Raw genomic sequence first — 24,376 nt, 5'->3', positions numbered from 1 at the left:
AGAAAGTTTATAAGTTCTACATTAGTATCTGAGTAAATTCTATGGACAGAGGCATATGTGGTTATGAGAGCCATAAAAATGTAAATATGGCCAAGTCATTCATTTGATACAGATTACTTACGACTTCTGAGTTGTACTTCAAAAATTGAAAAATACATTGAGCATTACTGATTCAGTGTTATGCTGGAAGAAAAATATAGATGAGAACACTAAAGAACACAGTAGGTGCTTACGGTTGACTGCATATTTTTATATAGAAACTTGTATATTATACACAAAACTTGTTAACTTTTGCAAAACTTTTTCAGTTTTACCCATTAACTTGCAGTTACTTGATATAGAAACACCATTTAACTATGTACTTAAGTGAAACCTACTGAGAAATTTTAGTTTGCAGAAAAATAATCTATCAGAAACATCTCATAGTCAAGTATTTTTGATTTTAGATTAGCCATGCATACCTTCTTTCCTTTCATGTGAATGATGAAAAGTTAGCTATTCTTGATATGAAAAGTGAAAATATACAACGTATTTATTTTTATTATTCTACTTTATTGAATGGATTAATTCTCACAAATGGTAATAAAGTACTGTTTTTCTTCCGGGCACACTGATATAACTTGTCTTCTGCATGAAAATATTTCAGCTTCTCAAACCATACTTCTCAAGAACTAACATCTAGTTAACGTAGCAATATTACAATCATATTAATCAAAAGCAAATATTATACATGATTATTTTATTTTGATTTTACTTTCTTCATCATCCTTAACGGTTATAACCTTTTCAGCCCATAAAGCATTTTATATGGTGCTATAAAGTAATCTATAGCTCTCTCCTTTCAGTAGTTGGTGATGGGAACTGCAAATCAATTGAAATTTCTAGCTGAAATTGGAATCCACTATGATCCAATGTCAGGATCACCTTGTTTTCCCTACTTGTCTAATATGGGTGTGTAATTTGGGGTGATGGCTGATTTTCTAATACAACTTTAAAAGAACATTCTGTATAATATTTTACTTCCCCTAATTCTCCTTGGTGGAAGGACGTATCTAAGCTGAAGGGAAATCCACCTGCATGGACGGTAGCCAGTCTCCTGGAACATGGTTAATGGAGCCCCTGGACAGTAAGGATCTGTGATTACTGAAGCGGCACAGAATTTCAGTTTTCAGGCCACTACATCACACTTAGCTTGTACAGCTGTGTAGTCAGGGGAGGCTGCAGATATTATTCAGGACAACAACCACAGAGTCTGTTTTTTATAGAGTATTTTCCCAATGCTTTTGGAAACGCATCGAGTGTTAAAACTAAGTGTTTTCTAGGAAAGTTGGTGATTCTTTTTTTCTCCTCTTATTGGTGATTTCAAGCTTAAGGTGAGAATATTTCTTTAATCATATGTAAACTGTATTTTTAATTGATAAAATTATGTTAAAATTAATTTGTGGGAAAATCAACTATACCTCAGTAAAAAAATAATTTGTGGGACATTATTGAGCAAATAGAAAAAAATCTATTTTTATTTGAGATTTGGTTATCAACTGTTCTTTAAATTTTTTTTATTGAAATGTAGTTAATTTACAATGTTGTGTTAGGTTCAAGTATACAGCAAAGTGATTCAGTTATATATATATACATATATATGTACATATATTCTTTTTCAGACTCTTTTCCATTATAGGTTATTACAAGATATTGAGTATAGTTCCCTGTGCTATACAGTAGGTTCTTGTTTACCTATTTTATCGAATATATATATTAGCATGCATATGTTAATCCCAAACTCAATTTATCACCTATTCTTAAATTCAGAAAATTTGCGGAGAATTTTCCCCCAGAGTGGAGATTAATGAAAGTTAAGTGCCACTGATAGAAAAGTGGAAAGATTCTAAATAAATGTTAGGAACAGAAATGATTAGGGTGACCGGAGCAAATTCATAGGGTCTTTAAATAGAAGTAAAAATTTGAACTTAGTCATGACACAAGCAGGAAGCTTGTAGAATTAAATTTTGGTAAGAAATGTATTGTGTAGTAATGATCAGGAAGGTACGTTGATTCTTACTTTAGTTCCTTTTGAAAGCATTTTTCTTTTTTCCACTGCTAAGATCTATGTTATTAAAAAGCTGGTTTGCATCTTCTGGTAGAAATTCTTATTAAAATAAAGTGGCAGCCACAGTGTGGTAATTTCTAAAAAGGGGGAGATGTAAAATCAACAGGAACAGAGTGTTTTTCTAAGTGTCAGCAGAAAGATCTGGCCTAACGGGACCAAGCTGTGGGACTAGGCAACACATACTCCAGAAAGCACTTCTGCTTTCCCATAGAGCATCCGGCAAAGCCTGCTAGGGCCCAAGGACGCCTTTCAGCTGATATCACCATGGAGGTGGGTACGTGATTTGTATTCCCGTTGAAGAGACTTTAATTCTCACTTCAGTGAACTGAAAACTCCTAGTTCTCTCAAAAGCCTCGCAGCTTGCTTTACTTTTTTCTCAGCAAATAGTTAATAATAGTGAAGATTTACATAGAGATTTCTTTAATATTAGAAGGTATGTAGATGAACATATAAAAAATAAATAAGCTGCATTTATTTGTTCTGTTAAATTCTCAGGTATAATCCTTCCACCTCACATGGTTATGGGCCCCAAGGTAAAACTCTTATAGCCTTAAGTGTACAACCGTAACCAATATAGTTCTATAATCAGCTATGTAAATAGGTTTTACCATGGGTATTAGTTAAGGTAACATATGCTAGAGCAGATTTTTCTGGGTAGTGAAGTTATTTGTTGGTAGATGCTCTTTTTTAGGTAATTTGATAATTCAGAAAATTAATACTCAAGTGCTAATTGAAATAGTACTTTAGCCTGCCAATTCCACCACTGTCATGTTGTTGTTTAATTACTTTCCATTGAATTTCTACCCTACCCCTCTTTGGCCCTTCCATACTTACATATGGCTATTCATTAATACTGTGTTTTGCCTCTTACCCCATCTAACAGATACATAGAGTATTCATCTCAGTGTTTTCCTCAAATCACTGTTTTGATCCTCTGGTACAGCCTTCCTTTGCCTTGTACCTATTAGTTCAAGGTACTGTCAGTGGGAGCGAAGGCTCTGACCACTTCCTAACTATCAATAACTGTTGATGGTCCTGCTCTCCATGCAACATTCAGGCCCTCTGGTACCTTCCCTGTGTCCGAGTGGCTTAACAGCATTTTCTTCTTTTGGCCTGCATAGAAGCCTAAGCTTGTTTTATTCATTTTGGACTGCTGGGGCCTCATCTAAATTCCTTGTTCATTTTGGAACAAGAAAGAAAATGATAAAGAGAGACAGAAATGGGGCTAGGAGACAGAGTCTACCCTAGGAGATGTTATCACCATCAAGCAGCTGCTCAGAACTGTACAGCTCTGTTCATTCTCTTGGTATATCAAAAGGTCAGAAGGCTCTGGGACCTTGAGAAATGGAAACGCTCAGAGGCAGCTCATTTCAATAGCTAATAGTCCACACCTGTAACTACCAAATAAGTGACTGCAGGTCTTCATAATGCTCCAAAGAATCTCAATTTCATGTAACAAATCCAGTCATCAGTTCTGGGCAAGCATTGGGACCAAAGTAATTATGATTTTATTATTAACACTTTGTATAAGTACTAATGATAACAGTGTATTTCTGGTCTCCTTCTCTGGTTTTATGTTGGAATAATCCTAATTTAACAGAATTCTAAGTTTATATTTATTACTGTTATACCACTATTTGGAATAATTTGCTTAGATTAATAAACATAAAAATAATGATAAATAACACATATCCAATTTCTGGAGTCAAAGTGTTCTTAAGTATATGAAACAAAAAAGAATGACACCTTCTCATCATGACACTCCTAGTCCCTAGGTGATATCCACATAAATAGTTTTGTGTGTATCCATCTGAATTTTTATATAACCATTCTCAATTTCACCCTTAATCATCCATCCATCCATCCATGTATCATTTATCTCTTTCTTAAAAAATATTTATTTATTTATTTATTTGGCTGCACTGGGTCTTAGTTGAAGCAGGCGGAATCTTTGTTGCGGCATGTGGGATCTAGTTCCCTGACGAGGGATCGAACCTGGGTCCCCTTCAGTGGAAGCATGGAGTCTTAGCCACTGGGCCACCAGGGAAGTCCCTTTATTTATCTCTTATTCAAGTGTGACCACACTATTTATCTTGTAATGACACTTGCTTTTATTCTTGCAGCTTTTAAGATAAAAATATATACTTCTGTGGAAATTAACTTGTATTTGTTTGTTGATCTATAGTTCAGGGTGATGATGTCCTAGTGCTTTGTTTCTTAGCATGTGGTTTTTCAATTGGAATTGCTTTTTTTCTGAAGCATGACACTTTGTGAGCAATTTAAGTCTGATTTGTGGTAATTGTTGGAACTTTCTGTGGGTGTGACTGGTTATTGTTTGTTGGCTCCACTGAACATAGAACTAACTAAAGGGGAAGATGTGAGCAGAATTATCACAAACTTAGAATTTTGTAGCCAAATACTCTTTGGTGACTGTTTAGAATTTGATGTAAAGATTTTTCTGACAGTGAATAAACTGTTAGAGAAAATTGTTGTTTGTCTGTGGAGGTAAGCAAAAACTAATGACATCTCTTTGCTTGTCCTTGTTATTTTCACACCTTAGTTCCTGTGGCACCTTTGTGTTCACCTTCATGCCTTCCGTCTCTCATCTGAAAACTTGCACTCGGTTTATTCTTTCTGGATTCTCTTTTTATTCTGCTGTCCATATGCTCCAGTTCAAAAAGTAAACAAATGTTTTTCACCATCCAGAGTCTCTTGAACTAATTTAGTTACTTCAGCAGCTTTAACTGCCCTTTTAAACACCCAGGATACCTGAACATGTTCTGTGCCGCTGTCAACACCACTTACGGATGTCATTTGTGCTTGTTTTTACCTATTATTGTACTCTCATTTTATCTAAGTGTTTCTAATTTTGGGCTGCCCTGTTGAGACCTGGGCTGCGCTTTCTACTTTCTTCTTTCACTTCCTTTGGCATCATTCACTTTTTTTTTTTTTTTTAAGGCAGTCAACACTATGAATGTGATCATGTGAACAAAAAATACCATTTTTCTAAAGTCTGTATGAATCTGTGGAGTTGTGTCCAAGCAGTGAATCTACTTACAGGAGGACCACATTTAAAGCATTTTCACTAACCGCACTTGCAGCAGGCGCCTCAAAGGCTCTGCCATCTAGTCAGCCCTCCTTCTGAGGGAATCTAGAGCATAATAAAACCCTATCCACGCTTCCCCTCTTCAACCCCCCTTACCGTATTTTAGACCCCAGGAAGCCTCTCTTCACAGCTCTTGGGTGGGGTTTTTTTTATTCTCAGGAATTTGCTTAAATCTTTGAGGATATCCACATGGTTATAGCTTTCAAATGGTGGAGAATTTCAGGTCTAGAGACAACTGGGGGGTTGTGTTTCTGTGCTTAGAGTTAGTAGTCAGAATTTAGATATCAATTGCCATGAAGCTAGATGAGTAAAAATCTCCCTTTAAGATTGTGTCTGTTATTTATTATTATTCTTTTTACTCTGTGACTCAGTTTTTACTTTGTATGTTTTGAGATTATGTTGTGTGTGCATACAAGTTTGTAATTATTATATCTTCTTGCTGGACTTTCCCTTCTGTTAGTGGACAATGTATCTTTTTACTCCTGTTTTTTTACTTTAACTTTATTGTTTCATAACATTACTATATTAGCTTTGTTTTTGGTTAGTATTTGTTCAGTGTTCCTCTTTCCATCCCCATGCTCTCATTTTTAAAACAGTTGTTTTGCATGGTTTTGTTTTAGGGGTGTCTCTTCCAAGCAGAACAAGCTTGATTTCTTTATTTTTAGATAGCTCTGATAATTCCTGTCTTTGAATTAGGAAGTTTATTGTTAACATTTCTTGTGTTTGCAGGTATATTTATATTTATTATCTTCTTTTGAGTTTTCAATTACCATTCATTTGTTTTGCTCTTTTCTTTCCCCCTTCCTGTGCTCTACTGGATTGCTAAAGCTTTCTGTATTTTGTTTTACTTCTACTCTGCTTATTTGAAAGTTATATTGTAGTTCTTCTTTAGGAATCACTTTACTTTTTAAATATACATAAATTATTTTACATTTTAAAGTCTGGAGTTAATCTGTATTTATATCCTCTTTCTGACTATACCTTGACATGTTATAAATGCTCAGTGGATAATTCTCATTGTTAATATTGACTAAAGTTTCAGTTCTACTTTTTTTGAAATGGAATATAATTATTATTTTACAGTAAATAGTTGATTAAATTTACAATATATTTTTCTCTTTTCTTCTGTTGCATCCTTCTGGATTTATTTTTCTACGTACTAAAGTATATCTTTAAATAATTGATTGACTCAGAGTTGATCTAAGGGTGGCTTTTTAAAAATTTCATTTTTGAATAATAATTTAGCTGGGTATAAAATTCCAAATTAACGTTTATTTTCTCCTTAACACTTTAAAGATGTTATCTTATTGTCTTCTGCCTGGAGCACAGTAAAAAATAAAATATTTTTTGAGTAAATGAAGGACATCTGTTGCTGATTAAAAACTCCTGTCATTCCAGTGGGTGCTCCTTTGTTAATAATCTGCCATTTCTTTTTCTCTCTAATGACTTTTGACAGTAACTAATCTTTTGTTTGCAATTTTATTATGTTATATGTAGGTATAGATTTAGCTTTATTTATCCTGTATGATGGAGTAAATTATTGACTTGAAAAATGATATAACTTTTTGAAAATTCTTACTTTTATATCTCCAAATATTTTTTATCTATTATCTTATCCATAATCTGTATATCTTTATCTATAAAATATATTTATAATCTCTTTTCTACAACTGCTATCAGATATGTGGTAGATCCTCTCATTGCTCTGCAACGTCTGTTTATTTCAACAAAATTTTAAATTTCCTTTCAGTATTTTCAGTCTGTAATATTTATATCTTCTGTTCTTTTTAAATTTCTGTGAGTTGTTGTTTGCAAATTTTTTTTCCACACGGTCTTTCACAGTGAAATGAAATTGGGTGTGAGAGAGGCAGTCAAGCCTCATTTAGCTTAGTTTCAATTAGTGATCCTGGGTGTGGTCCCCGATCTCATGATGCTTAGGAGCCTAAGTCCCACCTGCTTCTAGACTTAGAGGCCATAGGTTTTCCCACTTGCTTCTAGACATAGAGGTCCATGGCTTCTGCCTCCCTTACTACTTTTCTATTTCTTGCCTAAAGATAATTATCATATTTTTTAAAAATCTCTATTACAGCTTTTGACTTTATATTTTCCTATTGTGTTTATTATTGTTATGGTTTCTGAGCCACCAGAGGTATGTCAGTGATTGACAATATGGAAGCATCTTGACTGGAAGTTGAGACCAGACATAGGAAATAATTACTGAAGGGTAAAAGGGTGAGCATTGGTTCTTTAGATTGAATGGCTTTACTATTTATTCCTTGAATGGAGACACTTTTGAGAGTAGAAAAAGGCACTACAAGTAGTAGTATAGAACAATAAGTAAACCAAGGCCTCTACAGAAAATTGAGTTGTATAATCATTGTGCTATAAAAGACTGTTCTCCTTTAATTTTTAGATATGAATACTTGTGACTAGTATCATAGACAGTCTTCCATTGATGTCTGCACTCTACCCAGAATTAAAGATGGCTTTTCCTACAAGAAACACATGATTAGTATATAATTATAAAAGCCTGAAGACTTTGAACACTTGGAATACAAGGCTACTGAGAAGAAAGCATAGTGAATGAGTAAACCTGAAGCTAATTTTATTCATTAATTTATTTAGCAAATGCTTACAATTCCGTCTTTAAAATATTTATAATATTGATCCTCATGATAATTGAGGCTGTTTTCCAAAGGAACAGACACCAGAATGTCAGTAGTAGGAGCTGATTCTGAGGTAAAGTTGCATTGACTTTTATATGATGCACATTATGTGATGTAACTATATCTTGACTATTGTAACATGCTATAATTGCCAGTGAATCTCGTGAATAGACATGTATAAAGGAAATTCAGAAGCAGTATGCCTTACACATACTGAATGAATACTGAATGAACCAATATACAGAACTTTAATTAAAACTAGTAGCATAAAATGATCATATTTTACAAATACATTTTAGACTTTCTGTGCCTTACAAAATTTGCATGTGCACTGCACATGCCTGCTGCTAAGGAAATACATAAGTTGATCTCTAACTAACCTGCTATCTTTGAGGGCCTATGATTCTAGTGATTGTTTCTAAATATAAGTATTATCGATCAGGACAAAATGCATTTTCATTCTATATATCTATATCTAATATATGTCAGTACAAAATCTGTGTGTGTGTGTGTGTGTGTAAGTATCAAAAAACCCATGATGACTACAGGCTTTACATTTTTCTACTCATTAGCACATCTCCCCAAGCCACCATAATTCTTGTTTTTCTCTTTTTCAAATAAGCTCATGCCATCATGTTGGTCAGGGAGAAGGATAGCCATCTCGTCTTTTGTTTGCTAGAGAGTTTCAATTATTTAATAAGTGCAAGTAATTAAGACATTAAGAATTAAAGTGACTCCAAGGAGAGCTTTGAGACTCTGAACTGCAGAGTGTTGCCTAGGTTTCTGAGTTTGAATTTCAACAAAAGTGAAAAGGTCTTGCTACTGGTTCTTTCCATTTTTTTTTTTTTAATAAAGATGCAGTGTAATCCATCTGAATTAGAGGCTGAAAAATTATATAACCTTTGGTTAACAAAAACAGTTATAAAATTCAAAGACAGTACTTTCATTTCTTACTAAAACTATCATTATTAGTATCCCCAAACGGCTCAGTATAAATGTGCATTTTTTAACAAGTATGTAATAACTTAATAGTTGATAATGTGGTTCTAGTGGATAATCAAGGATTATTAGTGCATGTGAACGTGTGTGTATGTGTGTGTGTGAGAGAGAGCGAGCAGGAAGAGGAATAGGAGTGAAAGGATCAGGGGTCAATACTTTCAAAAACTTATTTTCCAATGACTAGGTTTTATGTGTTAACATAGACAAAAATGATAAAATTATCACCATTATTTCTGTAATCTTAAAGATGTTTCATAGTCTCTCCTCAGGCGATAAGGCACACATCAGGAAGAGGTGGTACAAACACATCTACAAGAAATTCCTTGGTGTAGTGGTGTAGAGTGGCTATCTGGGTAGCCACTCTTATTTCTCAGATAATAAAAGGACTTCTTTGGGGTTAAAACTCATCCATTAACTTTTAAAGAAATTTCTACCTCCATCTGAACAAGTTCAAATATTATTGATTTATTTTTCTAATTTTGAAAATAAGCTCCTCAGGTTTTCAAAGGCAACTTGAAAATTGGATACCAGTTCATATATAATTCATATAACCTCTCAACTGATGACAAGTCTTGCTGTAGCTTCATATTAGAAACATGGTTAAAATTCTTAAATTTGGAAAAGTGCACTATTTTTTATACAGTGCGTCTCTTCATATGACAGAAAATTTATACTGTATTCTACTCTCCCCCAAGATAATTTCAAGCAGTGTCTATAATAATATTTCAGCTTCTGTAATTTTGAAGAAAATATAAGAAATCTAAAATCTTTGAAGATTTAAAATTCTGGGTTTTTTGGGGTTTTGTTTTTGGTATTTTGTGGTGAGAGGAATGTCAAATATAATACCTGACCACCAACTTTTTTCAAGAACTCAGTTTAGAAGTGCATATACTGGTATTTATTATTTTGGTTTTATGAACTATTTTTATGTAAAATAAACGTACAAAATCCTTCTACTGTGTTGGGAAAATAGAGGTTTCCTGTGAAAGGGAAAAGATAGAAAACCAATGCTAGGTTATTTTTCTGGTTCAAACTGGATCCCAGCATAGCTTATGGCACAGAGTAGGTTTTCAGTAAATACTTGTTGAATGAAAATTTTCATGGACTTTCTTGAATATAGATCTTAATAATAATGATGATAATAATAATATATTAAAAGAAAACTTTTTATTAGAAAAATAAGCCAATATAAAAAAAATATCAGGGCTTCCCTGGTGGTGCAGTGGTTGAGAGTCCGCCTGCCGATGCAGGGGACACGGGTTTGTGCCCCGGTCCGGGAAGATCCCACATGCCGCGGAGCGGCTAAGCCCGTGAGCCATGGCCGCTGAGCCTGCGCATCCAGAGCCTGTGCTCCGCAACGGGAGAGGCCGCAACAGTGCGAGGCCCGCATACCGCAAAAAAAAAAAAAAAAAAAAAAAAAAAATCAAATTAATGTCTTTCAAGGTTTGTTAGTTTTTTTTCTGGAAACTTATAGAGCATATTGTGGAAGGCAAACATTGACAGGGTGAGGAAAAAACATACATACATACAGACAGAGAACTGAAATAGCATATCTTATTGGTGTGGACCATTTTGTCATGATCAGAATTACTACTGTTTATATCCACATCTGTGTGATCCATCTCATTAGTGTGGGTTAGCTGTGGAGATTGACTTTATGATGTTTTTATGGTCTGTCCTTTCCAATCTTAAAATTCTAAATTTTCATTGTGTGCACTTATCTGCATGTATAAATTTGCTCATAGAAAGACCGGTATTTCTCTAAGGCAGAGATCAGCAGACTCTTTGTGGAAAGGGCCAGGTAGTAAATGTTTTAGGCTTTGTGGCCCTATTGTCCTGGTTTCAATGACTCAGTCGGCCCCCGAAGGGGAAAGCAGCCATAGGCAATGGGTGTGGCCGTGTGCTTCCGGCTGGCTCAGCTACAGGAACGCAGGAAGTAAGTTTGCTGACCTCCACCCTTGCCACACTCCCTTTCTCCCAGCAGCCACTAGCTTTTCACAAGTGATAAACTGAGCCCTCTCTATCATCACCCACCTGCCTTATAGTTAGTTCTGTTGTAACGCTGTATTTGCCAGTTCCTGTGTCAGGGTCTGCCTCTTTGCCTCTTATGCTTTATAGATCCTTTCCTAGGAAGACCCTGAGGGGACTTCCACGCCTCTTTACGGGTTCAGATTTGGGAAGATAAGTGCAGCCTCTGCCTTCTTTTCTGTTCCCTCACATGTGGAGGCAGTGATGCCCAGAGCAGCCCAGATCCAGAGCCAGTCTTGACTAGAGCTTGACATGTGCTGGGGGACCTCAGCCACTTAAGCTGGCAGAGTGGGGTGAGATCTGCTGCCGTCAGTGGTGTCTGGTAGGGCGGGTCAACATTGGGCAGGGCGGGTCAACATTGGGCAGGGCTTTGCGGCTGCAGAACTGGACCCATCCACCCCCTTGTGTTTAGAAGGCTCTGATCCTCTGTTGGGATTGAGATCTTGCCTGCTTGGCTGGACTGGGTGATTCACTGTTCTCTAGAGATCTGACTTACCTTCCTCATTTCTTCGCTGTGGATGAAGTGCTGCCTAATGGGCAGCTAGCTGACTCCCTTTGTTTTTTAAATACAGGTGGCATTGTGGTCTCCAGTGGCTCTGCCTGGTCCATCACTTGGCCTTTCCGGGCTCTCAGTGCCTGCCTGAACCAAGACTCTTTGGGCTCTCTCCTTGGCTCCATCCTCCCTATTTCTTGACCTCCCAAGGGTACCTGTTGCTGAAGACTCATGCCTCACCCTTGGCCCAGCATGAGTTATGTCAAAGTAGAGATTATGGTCCTTCTTTGCAGTGCAGTGATACGTAATTTGATCTTTTGTTCAAATCCTTACATCTTACAGTTATTGTTAGTTAAACACTAATAAAACACTAATATTGATTTTAAGAGCTATTTTTCACAGAACCTTAAAATTAGTGCTCAAAGATATTACAAATAAATTAAAAACAAATTAAAACCAGAGAAAAGATCAGTGGGATCCCATATTGATCCTGATACATAGGGAGCAACACAGGGAGGAATTTGAGATTCACAGGAGGTAAAAAAAAAAAGACTAAAAGTATTGGTTTCCCTCAGTGATAAAAAGGTACTAGGAGGTTTTCTGCTTCTAAATTGTCTTTTACAATTCTAGGGTCAAAATTCTGGATACAATTCAGTAAGTGGACATGCACAAGAAACTAGTGATTCTTTATATTTATATCAGAAAATTTCTAGAAATTATATTGAGTAATAGTCATTCTTTTCTTACAAATCAATCTATAGAGACTGTTTCATATGTATATGCCCTGGAGAGAGAAAAAACCAGATGCTTAAAGACCAGATAAGAGATGCTTAAAGACCAGTTGTCCATTTAATATGTGTTGAGCATTTAGTATGTGTTAAATGACATAGATGACAGGTTGTGTGGATTGGGAGATGTGAGATGGAAGAAGTTCCTAGAGACTGTAAACTGGTTTGTGTCACTTCCATATGGGTCAAGCTGGTAGACTTTTAATAAAGTTCAGGATCATATATATAACCAGTGTAACCCTTTGGGGTAAAGGGGGGGTTAGATAGAGGCTTTGAGAATGTGATGTTAGAGGAGAGGTTAAGAGCGATGCCAAGCAGTCAGACTGCCTGATATGATATTACAGCTCGGTTCTCCACCTTAGTAGTAGGAAAATTATTTTACCTCTTTATGACTAGTTTTCTCATCCCAAAGCAAGTGCTGTTGAGAGTACAGACATAGATGTAAAGAACAGACATGTGGACACAGCGGGGGGGAAGGGGAGGGTGGGACAAACTGGGAGATTCAGTTTGACATAAATACACTACCATGTGTAAAAGACATAGCTACCGGGAACCCGCTGTATAGCACAGGGAGATCAGCTTGGTACTCTGTGACCACCTAGAGTGGTGGGATGGGGGAGTGGTAGGGAGGGGATATAGGTATACAGATGGCTGATTCACTTCATTGTACTGCAGAAGCTAACACAACGTTATAAAGCAAGTTTACTTCAATTAAAAAAAAAGTACCCAATTTCATAGGGTTGGTTATGTAAAGATTTAATGAGATAAGACATGGAAGATACTAACATTTAAAAAATGGAATTATTAAAAATTTTTTTGAAAGTTATTATTATTATATGGATTCACACAGACATAGGTTTTAATCCCTATTCCACCATTTACTAGCTGTATGACTGTTGGCAAATTAATTAAGTTACCTTTGTTTAACTATCTTTATCTTTATTGTAGGAGAAATTAACCTATTTCATTTAATGGATTTAAGGCTTTATTTAGATAAATATTGGTAGTGATCATTTAACACATATTAAATGCTCAATAAATGATAATACTCATTAGCATTCTCTAAAGAGATAAAATACCTGGTTTAAATAATCTGCTTTTAGGGAGAAAATGAAATATATAGAGAAATAAAATCTGTCTCCTATATGTCATTTATTTAAAATTAGCTTCTAGTCTTCCTCCACTGATAAATATTTTCAAATGTAGTCACTAATTAAATCCAGTTCAGTATTTTGTATGGATAGAGAAATAGGCAAGAAATACCAGACAAGTGTGTATATAGAAAGTTGTCCCTCAAGACTCAATATTGAAAAATAAATAAATAAATAAATAAAGGAAAATAAAGACATTCACAGATTTTAAAAAAAAGACTCAATATTGATGAATTTTAAAATCTTGAGATAGATTGTTTTGATAAATCCACAGGTTTGCAGAAGACATTACAGGTAAACATTTGGCTTATAAAAATGGTACTGGATGTTTACGTGAGAGTCTCATCTGGTATCAACTTCAAAGACTTGAAGATTTAATTCAGTTTAAAAAAAATAGAGGGCCACTTGAGTGTAAGGAAATTTTTCTACTCTGTCATTTTCAAAGTATCTTTCATTTATTTGCCTAATCTTTATTTTTTTTAAATAAATTTTTCTTGGAGTATAGTTGATTTACAATGTTGTGTTAGTTCCTGCCATACAGCAAAGTGAATCAATTATACATATACATATATTCACTCTCTTTTAGATTCTATTCCCATACAGGTCATTACAGAGTACTGAGTAGAGTTCCCTGTACTATACAGTAGGTTCTTATTAGTTATTTATTTTATATATAGTAGTGCGTATATGTCGATCCCAGTCTCCCAATTTATCCCTCCCCCTGTCTTTCCCCCATGGCAACCGTAAGTTTGTTTTCTACATCTATGACTCTATTTCTGTTTTGTAAATAGGTTCATTTGTAACATTTTTTTTAGATTCCCCATGTAAGCAATATCATATGATATTTGTCTTTATCTGTCTGACTTACTTCACTCAGTATGACAATCTCTAAATCCATCCATGTCTCTGCAAATGGCATTATTCATTCTTTTTTATGGCTGAGTAATATTCCATTGTATATATATACCACAACTTCTTTATCCGTTCCTCCATCAATGGATGTTTATGTTGCTTCCTAAAGCAGCAGCCTCTCCTAGTTCTTGGAGTGGTGACAATTCTAGTATATTGTGATTCAATGATTGGGTTTGTTTTTATACCATCCAAACTTTTCGAAGTTTTAAAACATTTTTGAGTTTATTTTTCCCATTTCTATTTTCCCAATATACATAATATCTACCCTAAGAGTCTTATTCTGCACTAGCAAATCCATTCCCAGTCTAGAGCCCATACCTGTTGAGTAACTACTATGAAACATTTACAGATACTAAAGAGGAATACAAAAAATAGCAATGTAACCCCTCATGAAAGAGCTGAAATTCTAGCTGGGAAATTGGAAGTGAAATTATAATTCTTTACCAATTCACAGAAAAAAAATGTTTTTTTATAGTTTTAGAAAACCTTAGCCTGTCTACTATGAAAGAACAAGTCACAAACATCAATTAATAGAAAATCTTGGAAACATACAGTCTTGGGTGAGTTATTAATTAATTTGTGAGAACTGTGTATGCTTATGACTGATTTTACATTGCAAAAGTAGTCGTATGTCTTCTCGTAACACTGTTACCAGTTCATACTGATAGAATTAAATACTTGGTATTTCTCAAAAGGCATAACATTTTCCCACAATTCTCTTGTGTTATTTGCTTGAGACCCGCCATTGTTGTAGAGTATATAGCTGCATGTAAATCCACATGATACAAACCACAATAGGGTTAATAAGGATTACTTGTGGAAGTAAATGGGACATGTTTGGGATCAACTCTATAGAAGAAATGACCTGACTTGGCAGAGAAGGAGATCAAAATGCAAAGGAATAAGCAAGAGCTATCCAAGGAAGGGAGATCAACTTGGCCAGAGATGGGAACTTGCCCGTTGAATGAAAAATGTGTAGTATGAAGGAGAGAAAAAGGGAAAACAGTGGAAAATCTCCAGTGATTCAGAAAGGGCCTGTACAAGAACTTTCTAATCCTATCAGCTGACTGAAAATGAAATAGGCTGCCCTGAAAAATTGTGACTGTGGCTCTGGTAGAAATACTCAAGTCAAGACCATCTCCTTGTTGTTGAATGTTGAGGGAATTCATACATCGGATAGAAGATAGACTTCTAGACAGTGCCTTTCAAGATACGATCCACCTCTGAGATGCTTTGATTATAGCTGTTATATTGCTGATTAGCCAGCAAATAGTGTATGTCAAAGATATGACAGTACAATTTATTGCTCTGTAATTATAAATTACCCATTCCGTTAATGAGTTTTTATAAAAAAACAAAACACTACTGAAGCAATACATTTCTTTTTTTTTAAGGTTTATGTTCTTTGTTATATGTATGTTGTATGTTACACTTCTAAAACTTTGCGAATCCCTTTTTTAAAAATTGAAGTGTAGTTGATTTACAATGCTGTGTTAGTTTCAGGTGTACAGCAAAGTGATTCAGTTACATACCACACACACATATATTCATATATTCTTTTTTCAGCTTATTTTCTATTATAAGTTATTATAAGATATTGAATATAGTTCCCTGTGTTATACAGTAGGTCCTTGTTGGTCATCTATTTTATATACAGTAGTGTGTATCTGTTAATCCCAAACTCTTAAATTTAACCCTCCTCTCCCTTTCCCCTTTGGTAACCATAAGTTTGTTTTCTATGTCTGAGAGTCTATTTCTGTTTTGTAAATACATTTAGTTGTATCATTTTTTTAGATTCTACCCATAACTGATATCATTTGATATTTGCCTTTCTCACTTAGTATGATAATCTCTAGGTCCATCCATGTTGCTGCAACTGGCATTCATTCTTTTTTATGGCTGAGTAATATTCCACTATGTATATATATATATATATATATATACATATATATATATATATATATACATACACATACACACATACACACATCATATCTTCTTTATCCATTCCTCTTTTGACGGACACTTAGCTTGCTTCCATGTCTTGGCTATTGTAAATAGTGCTACTATGAACATTGGGGTGCATGTATCTTTTTGAGCAATACATTTCTTTATAGGAAGATTATGTCACATTTTCTAACTTAATTTTCTAAATCCCATTTAAAAAAAATCTGCCCTCTGCTAGTAGAAATAACAAAAATCCAAAACTACTGTCTTAGACTGAGATTTTAATGTATAAGTATCTTATTTTGGATCAAAATCCTTAAAAAAAACCAAGCAGAATAATTAAAACCTATATGTTTGGCTGATAAGTTTTGAAATGGCCTAGATTTTGTCATGCACTGTGGCATTCAAAAAGCTCAGATTTTCCCCAAGTTCATAAAAAAAAGTCTCTTAAATATTTTCACCCCCTAAAAGTCTGGGTTGATGGGTTTCATTTCTTCTTATGCTGATCTATCAGCCTATGTATCTTCTGCAAAGTGCAGTGAAAGCAGGACAGCAGTGAAGTATGTGGTATGGAAGCCCTTAAAAATTGTGCTTTATGTTGGTTCATGGCAAATTGAAAAAAGTACATGGACTTTGTGAGACTCTTTTTACTGGGGAGTTTTTCGTTGTACAGAAATCAAACAAAATTCTGAAGTTTTATTACTAATGTTGCTTATTTTGCATAATTGAACATTTTTGCTCCAAAAGTGCAAAAATTGATTAATATATTCCTCCTCATTGTTATTTTGAAGTTGAAATTTCAGATTTTAGATTCTGAGATTCCTTTGTATACTTCTCCTTTAAAATGAATAGGTTCTGTGAATTAAAATTTTCACCAAATAAACACATTTTTAGGACTGACAAAATCATGGCCCTAAATTTCCAATGGACATTAAAAATTTTGTGAAAATATCAGACATCTTGTGAAAATGTGACTTTGGAGAAGGATACAGCATAGGTGTGATCAGTATCATTTATTGTCGGCAGAATGGCAGAACCCTATAAATAATTTATTTTCTTAAGGCCAGACTGATACTTAGCGAATCCCTGTGTCATCATCAGCATTATTTAAAAGGTGGCACAGAAGGTAACATCTGGGAGCCAATTCATCATTTAATTAAATTATCCTGTAATGAAATCTTCTGTAATGAGATTAATTTTAATTATTAATCAGGAGTTGACATGGGCACAAGGCACGATGAATAATAAATGAAAGGCTTTGTCTGTTCCATTTCTAAGAAAGGACCTACTTTACTGCAACAGTGCTTTTTATCCAGCCGTGCTGAGTCCTCGCAATGTGATCGTCCAAGAGCCTGGCTTGATTTTTATTTCAGAACCTAGAGAGAGGATAATTGGTCAATACTTTCAGATTTGAATTCCGAATTTATGCATTTTCAGTGTACACATTGATTTTTTGCTTGAAGCAATTTTTAGTTTTTAAAGTGTGCTGAATATGTCAAAGACACAAAATACCTTTACAAAATAATATGAGTTAAATTCCTAATTCAGGTATGAAAATGTCACCTTTTCCCCCAACTTTACTGAGATATAATTGATGTATAAAATTATGTGAGTTTAACGTGTACAATGTGATGATTTGATACATGTATATATTGAGAAGTGATTACCATAGTAAGGTTAGTTAACACATCCATAGCCTCACATAATTACACTTTATTGTTTTTGTGATGAGAACATTTAAGATTTCCTCTCTTTGCAACTTTCGAGTATATAATAACCTATTGTTAACTATAGTCACCATGCTGTGTATTAGATCCCCAGAAGTTAAACACCTTCTAACTAGAAGTTTGTAGCTTTGGAAAATGTCACCTTTAATGGTTAAAAGTAGTTAATTGCAGTCACACTCTGTGATCAACTATAAGTAGGTAATTGTGCTCTCTTATGAATGGTCTGTCAGTTCCTGACAAATCTGTCCAAGTTGGGTAGTTGGGTACTGGCCTCCAATCAAGCTTACACCCATCCTGAATGAACCGTGTGTGGGTCAGTTGACTGGATCAGAATTCACTGGGGACTCAGCAGTGCCCCGGGAGTACTGGGCATCCGCATAGTCACCACGCAGAGCCTTCCCTGAAACCCTGGCCACGTTTGCTCAGGTCTTACGGCTTCTTTTTCCTTTGGTTGCCTGAATGGAGGACAGTCATAAAAAGAGGAATGAGACCTATTCTTTGCAGCCATAGAAATCAGGGTGAGGGCCAAACTAACAGGAAAGCAGACTGAGGGACTTACAAAAACAAAAACAAAACCTGATCATCTCATCCCCCTTGACTAAAGCTCTTCAACAGATTTCTAATTTTATTTAGACTAAAATCTAATATCCTTACTAGGCCTGCAAAACTTCTGCAACTTCTTCAGCTCTCTTCAGTCCACCCATGACCCATCCCCGCCAACACACGCATGCTCATTCCAGTATAGTCCCAGTCATATTATTTTAGGAATGGAAGGGGCCACAATTTTTCCTGGATCTTTTCCAGATGAATTCATAGTTATCCTTTGGATCTTAACTTAAATGTCACTTCTTCCAAGAAGCCTTCCCAGATTCCCCAGTCTAAATCATTTCTCTTCCTGTTTTATAGACTCTCATCACATCTCCATTGATTCATTCAATATGGTGTTATTTTGGACTTACCACATGCCAAGCAGCTTTTGCTTTCATTCCAATAACTTATCAAAATGTGTATTTTGTACTCATTTTCTGTGATTATTTCTCTTTCCCACTAGACTGTAAGCCTCATGAAGGCAGGGAACATGCTGAAACCCTGGCTCGGTACTTGGTACATAGTGTTCCCTTAATGAATACTTAATAAATGAAAACAGAGATGAGAACTTCTTAACAATTTAATCTAGACACTAAAATGAGCTTCCTTAAGAGGCAATGCACTTTCCATCCTTGGAAATATTTTAAAAGAGGCTGGATAATTTGTGTTAGAGTTGAAAGAGAAAGAGAATTTAAGCATCAGAAAAAAATGGATATAGATGACCATAAAATTTAACTCTAATTCTGTGTAGTGGCGGTTCTAACATCTAGGAAACATTCAATAAATAATTGCTTACTAATTGACTAAGACATTATTACTTCTGGTGAGAGTCTCTCAATGCTCACTTCATAAAAGAAATTGAACATGTTTTAATTTATTCTTTACATATTTATTGAGAATACTGTGTAAAAACTGAGACAACAGGCTCAATATTTTAGCCATAGCAGCAGTGTCCAACACCAAATAATCCCCTATGATTCTTTTTTCCCTTTATTTCCTACCACTTGTGTTAGCAAGAACACCTGTCTTAATATATTAAAATAGTGATGAATGTGTAAAAAATAAAGGGAAAATAAATAACATGAGAATTATAGAAAGCATTATCACATTCTGTAATCCGATTAGGTTGTCCTGTACATTTTGAATGTTATTACTATGTAATGACAAAACTTTTGCAGGTAATAAAATTATCTTGCCTTCTGGAAAATTTCTTTATGATTAGGAACTTTACTGGTGGGCTATATATATATATATATACACACATATACATATATATATGTATACACACACACACACACACACACACACACACACACACACACGAAGTAACTCTTTTTAACTGGTAAAATTCCACTGCTCTCAGCTATCTCTCAATCTTGACCACTTAGTATAATTACAAAGACAGAGCAGAAGAAACATCAAGCCTCTCTACAGTTTTCCAGCCCAGTTTGCTGTTTTGCTCAGTGACAATGAATCTTATATCCCACCTTATAGCTTTCAACTTACAATATGACAGAAATTTGAATTAGCAGATACACATGCTAAAGGCAAAACATCATTTTTTAAAAATTTTGATTTTACAAGCATAAGTTGTCCGTGATATTCCTCAAAGGCATGTAGGGAGAAACCCCATGTAACTATTTCCTCATGCTCCTTATGTCTAAGAAAAGAGATTCAAGCCTTCAGTGTTTTGCAACCAGAAATTTAAAATAGTCCAGCCTAGAATGGAACATTTCTTTCAACATGATCTGTTTGCTTGCAGGTTAGTAGTAATAGTAAGACTTTCAGAGCAGGAGTTTTTGTTCTTAAGTGGTATCTGGAAATTGTATTAGTAATTGTGATTAGCAGTCTCTGCTACCATGTGTCTAGTTGGCATGTATCAGCAGGGCTGAACATTTTAGCACAAGCTAGAGGTTGTATTGGGTTTCAGTAGTTTTCCTACATGAGCATGCCTTTGCCAGGCTATCTATTTGATCACTCTTAGCCAGGAAAAAAACACCCTAGTGACCTCTACCAAATTGTTTATAAAATAGTCTATTTGATTAAGGTTCATTTTATTAAGGCTCTATTATGTAGTCTGAAGGTTGATGAGTATTAGCATAAATATTAGAAATAGTACCTTTGTAAAGAATAACTTAGCAACCATTTATCTTGTGTTGAGAATTTGCTTTCGCTGCTGAAATTCCAGTTGGTAACAACTACATATAGATCGAGCCAAAATAATAATCTTTAGCTAAGTTTTGGATTAAGAAAGTTGTCAAAGCTCTAATGGATCATGTTATGTTGCTTTTGCTATGACACAAAGTGTTTGCTATAAGAGAGAATTCTTTATTCTACAGAAGAAAGGAAAGTTATTTTTAGACATGACCAATGACATGGTAAAGGCCTTTCTTCATTTCAGTTTTTTCAGGGTAGTCCATTGATCCATTGTTCCAGATCGCCCAAAAATATTTTTGATTAAAAAAAGGAAAACTACAGCGGTGGTTCAGCAATGTTGCCTTTGTAATGCTTAGGGCTTTGCTTTTCCTTTTTAGCTAATTGTAGATGTACTCAATGATAAGTCCTGGGGACTTTGATGATTGTTTATGCATCTTTTACAGACACTTCCATTCTGTCTCTAAATAGTTTAAAGGTAAATAAAAATAATTAGTGACACTGTGCATTAGGTTCATTTATTCATTTATTCAACAGGTATTTATTGAGCATTTACTATGTTGCAGGCACTGTGCTGGGTAAAACAATAACAGATTCTGTTCTTGCCCTCATGTTGCTTGCAGTTAAGTTAGTAAAAGAGGGCTAAAGCCAGTAGCCATGCAAATAAATATAAAAGCCAACTGTCTTAAGTACTGCAAAGTTAGATTAAATAGTTAAAAGTTTTCTCAGAGAAAGGGATTGATTGAAGACTAAAACTGATCAACAGGAGTTCAGCAGGAAGAAGTGGTTGGGGAGAACATTCCGGGAGGGGAATATCCTTTATACTGTTAAGGTAAGGGTGATTTTTTTGGTATTTATCCTAAGAGCATTGGGAAGCCCTTAAAGTGTTAAACGTGTCTGTGTCTGTGTGTGTGAGAGAGAGAGGGTGAGAAAAAGATTTGCTTTTAGAAAAGGTGACTTTGGCTGCACTGTAAAACACGGGTTAGAGGCATTAATAGAGGATTCAAAGTAATGATTATGATTTATTACAACACAAATGGAGGAAATGAAAATCTGTGAACTATAGAGATTCTCTGGGGGTAGGGTGAGGTGGAGAAAAGCTCTTCCTCACAGAAAATAGCCAGCTATTATAAATAGAGGAATGATAGAAAGTCACCATTTTGCAGTTCCTAATATAATAACTGATTAGGGTATCATTAACAGAAGCTAAAACCATTAGATCACCCTAGTGATCTCTTAGTATCACCCTAGAGACTGAATACTAATTACCGAAGAAAATTTGTAGTTTTCCAGTGGAGGGTCACCACTTGGTCCCTTGATTTGGTTTTAGACATAATGGGTTTGAGATATTTTGAGAAATTAAAGGGAAAATGTATAATTTGATTATACAGGGTAGTTAAGTAGTTTGGATGGAAAAATAGACTTTTAGAAATTACTGTAATACCTTTCTTTTGCTCTAAATATCACGCATTTGGTATACTTCTGTAATTGTTCTTGCTTAAAACGGTTTTCAGACAATTAAATTCTTTTTTAGTGGTAACATTTTATTTATTTATTTAACATCTTTTTTGGAGTATAATTGCTTTACAATGTTGTGTTAGTTTCTGCTGTATAACAAAGTGAATCAGCTATATGTATACATATATCCCCATATCACGTCCCTCTTGCATCTCCCTCCCACCTTCCCTATCCCACCCCTCTAGGTGGTCACAAAGCACGCAGAGCTGATCTCCCCATGCGATGCAGCTGCTTCCCACTAGCTATCTGTTTTACATTTGGTAGTGTGTATATGTCAATGCTACTCTCTCACTTCGTCCCACCTTACCCTTCCTCCTCCCCGTGTCCTCAAGTAGTGGTAATATTTTTAAAGTTACCTTTCTCCACTGTTTACTCTCTATGAAGCTATACTATGTAAAAACATTATATAAGCTGTTACTTTTTTTTTTTTTTTTTTTTTTTTGTGGTACGCGGGCCTCTCACTGTTGTGGCCTCTCCCATTGTGGAGCACAGGCTCCGGACGCGCAGGCTCAGCGGCCATGGCTCACGGGCCCAGCAGCTCCACGGCATGTGGGATCTTCCCGGACCGGGGCATGAACCCGTGTCCCCTGCATCGGCAGGCAGACTCTCAACCACTGCGCCACCAGGGAAGCCCTAAGCTTTTACTTTTTTCAGAATTTTTTCAAATATAAAAGTTAACATTAATTCTTTATAGGGTTTAGAAAAAGTCAAATACTTTAGGCCTTACTTTATGGGCTGACCTATCTAATAATTAGCCAAAAAAAGTACCAAATTATTACTACCACAAATAATAGATACTCGTTTTTAGAAACACAAGAAAAGTTCTAGTAAGTTAAGAGAAAAAAGTTCGTAATTTCACTAGCATTTGATGTTGATAATATATGTTCATTTTAAACTAAAATTTTATTTGTGCCTTATATATATAGTGAGGGAATTTTTTTTCATACCACCCACAAATATTTTGTCATATTTATTCAACAAGAGGTAACTGGATGGTTTGTTTTACTTCACCTGAATGTGTAGTTCCATTCCAGGATGGTTCTTTCAGGAAAATCTCTACTTAATTTACGTTGACAGTAATTCATAAAAAAGAAAGCTTTTTACTTTTACCTCTGGAAGTCAGTTAGATGTCATAGCCATTTAGCCTCTACTAAAGCTCTATCTATAAACAAATGACAGATAGTTTAACATAAGACCATGGCCCCTGATACAACACTTCAGTTGCGTTGTACTTTTGCTCAGTGCCACATTTGTGCCTTAAAAGAATTTCTTAGGAAACAGTATAGCAGCCACATTTGGAAGTGTTTAACTTAACTATGGCATGATGATTATAGAAGAGGTAATGACTTTAGTTCTTGTGTGTATGCATGCATGCATGTGCTTGTGCGCTCACACACACATGATAAAATTTAGGAAATGATCACCAATTGCTTCTTTTTTTTGTCATCTCAGAAATAGGCAGATGTATTACGTACTAAAAGTACAAATCCCTAAGAATCTTTTGAAGAAGATGATGTCATCATTGGTCTCTTAAAAATTGATTGCCGTACTCATTTTTATCACTATCAGAAGACTTTATTAGGTGCTGAAATCGGTGCTGAAAATGCTGGATGTGGTAAGGAAAACATCGTGCTGGGTATTGGGAAACCCAGGTTCTGTGCAGACTGGGCCACAGACTTGTCATATGTTTTTGTACAAGTCATTGTTGATGAAATCATCTTTTGGTGAGAGTTTGGATAGTCTAAGGGAAGTGACTAAGTGACCAGGTAAAAGGACTTTTTTTTGGACTTCTGCTGAAGCAGCATGAGGTAGTGAGTCCATCAGGATAGATCCACTTCCATTGTGTTAGGCCTCTGAAGGAGACAAGTTCAGATACTGAGTCGAAGGAGCCGGTGGAATTGAGTGGAGCTGAAGCTTCAGAGCATTAAAGCAGTTGCTGCAAACACACTTACCTTTAGAGACCAGCAGGTACATCGTGGTTGCAGTTAAATCAGACTGCAACCTGGTACAGAGGGCAGAGGTGGTACAGAGCCATCAGTGGAAGAATATATCAGATTTATCTGTTTTTAGAATTGGGAAAACGTGATCATGGGTGTCTGCAAAACAAAGGTCATCCCTAGAGACTAAATGGAAATATGCAAGAGAAATGGGGAGAAAAAGTCATTCCTGCTTGTTGGTAAGATTATCCTCTG

At 35.4% G+C, this 24,376-nt stretch overlaps 1 protein-coding gene across 9 annotated transcripts in view; it reads left to right on the top strand.

Annotated features, from left to right (window-relative positions):
- The window catches only part of EYA4 (EYA transcriptional coactivator and phosphatase 4), a 298,986-nt gene that overhangs the window by 104,441 nt on the left and 170,169 nt on the right, over window positions 1-24,376 (top strand). The gene's annotated exons all lie outside the window — the stretch shown is intronic.

The sequence above is a fragment of the Orcinus orca genome, chromosome 12, assembly GCF_937001465.1.
Source record: "Orcinus orca chromosome 12, mOrcOrc1.1, whole genome shotgun sequence".
NCBI classification, from domain to species: domain Eukaryota; kingdom Metazoa; phylum Chordata; class Mammalia; order Artiodactyla; family Delphinidae; genus Orcinus; species Orcinus orca.
The sequence above is the reverse complement of the archived record's forward strand: the minus strand, read 5'-3'. Positions and strand labels throughout refer to the sequence as shown.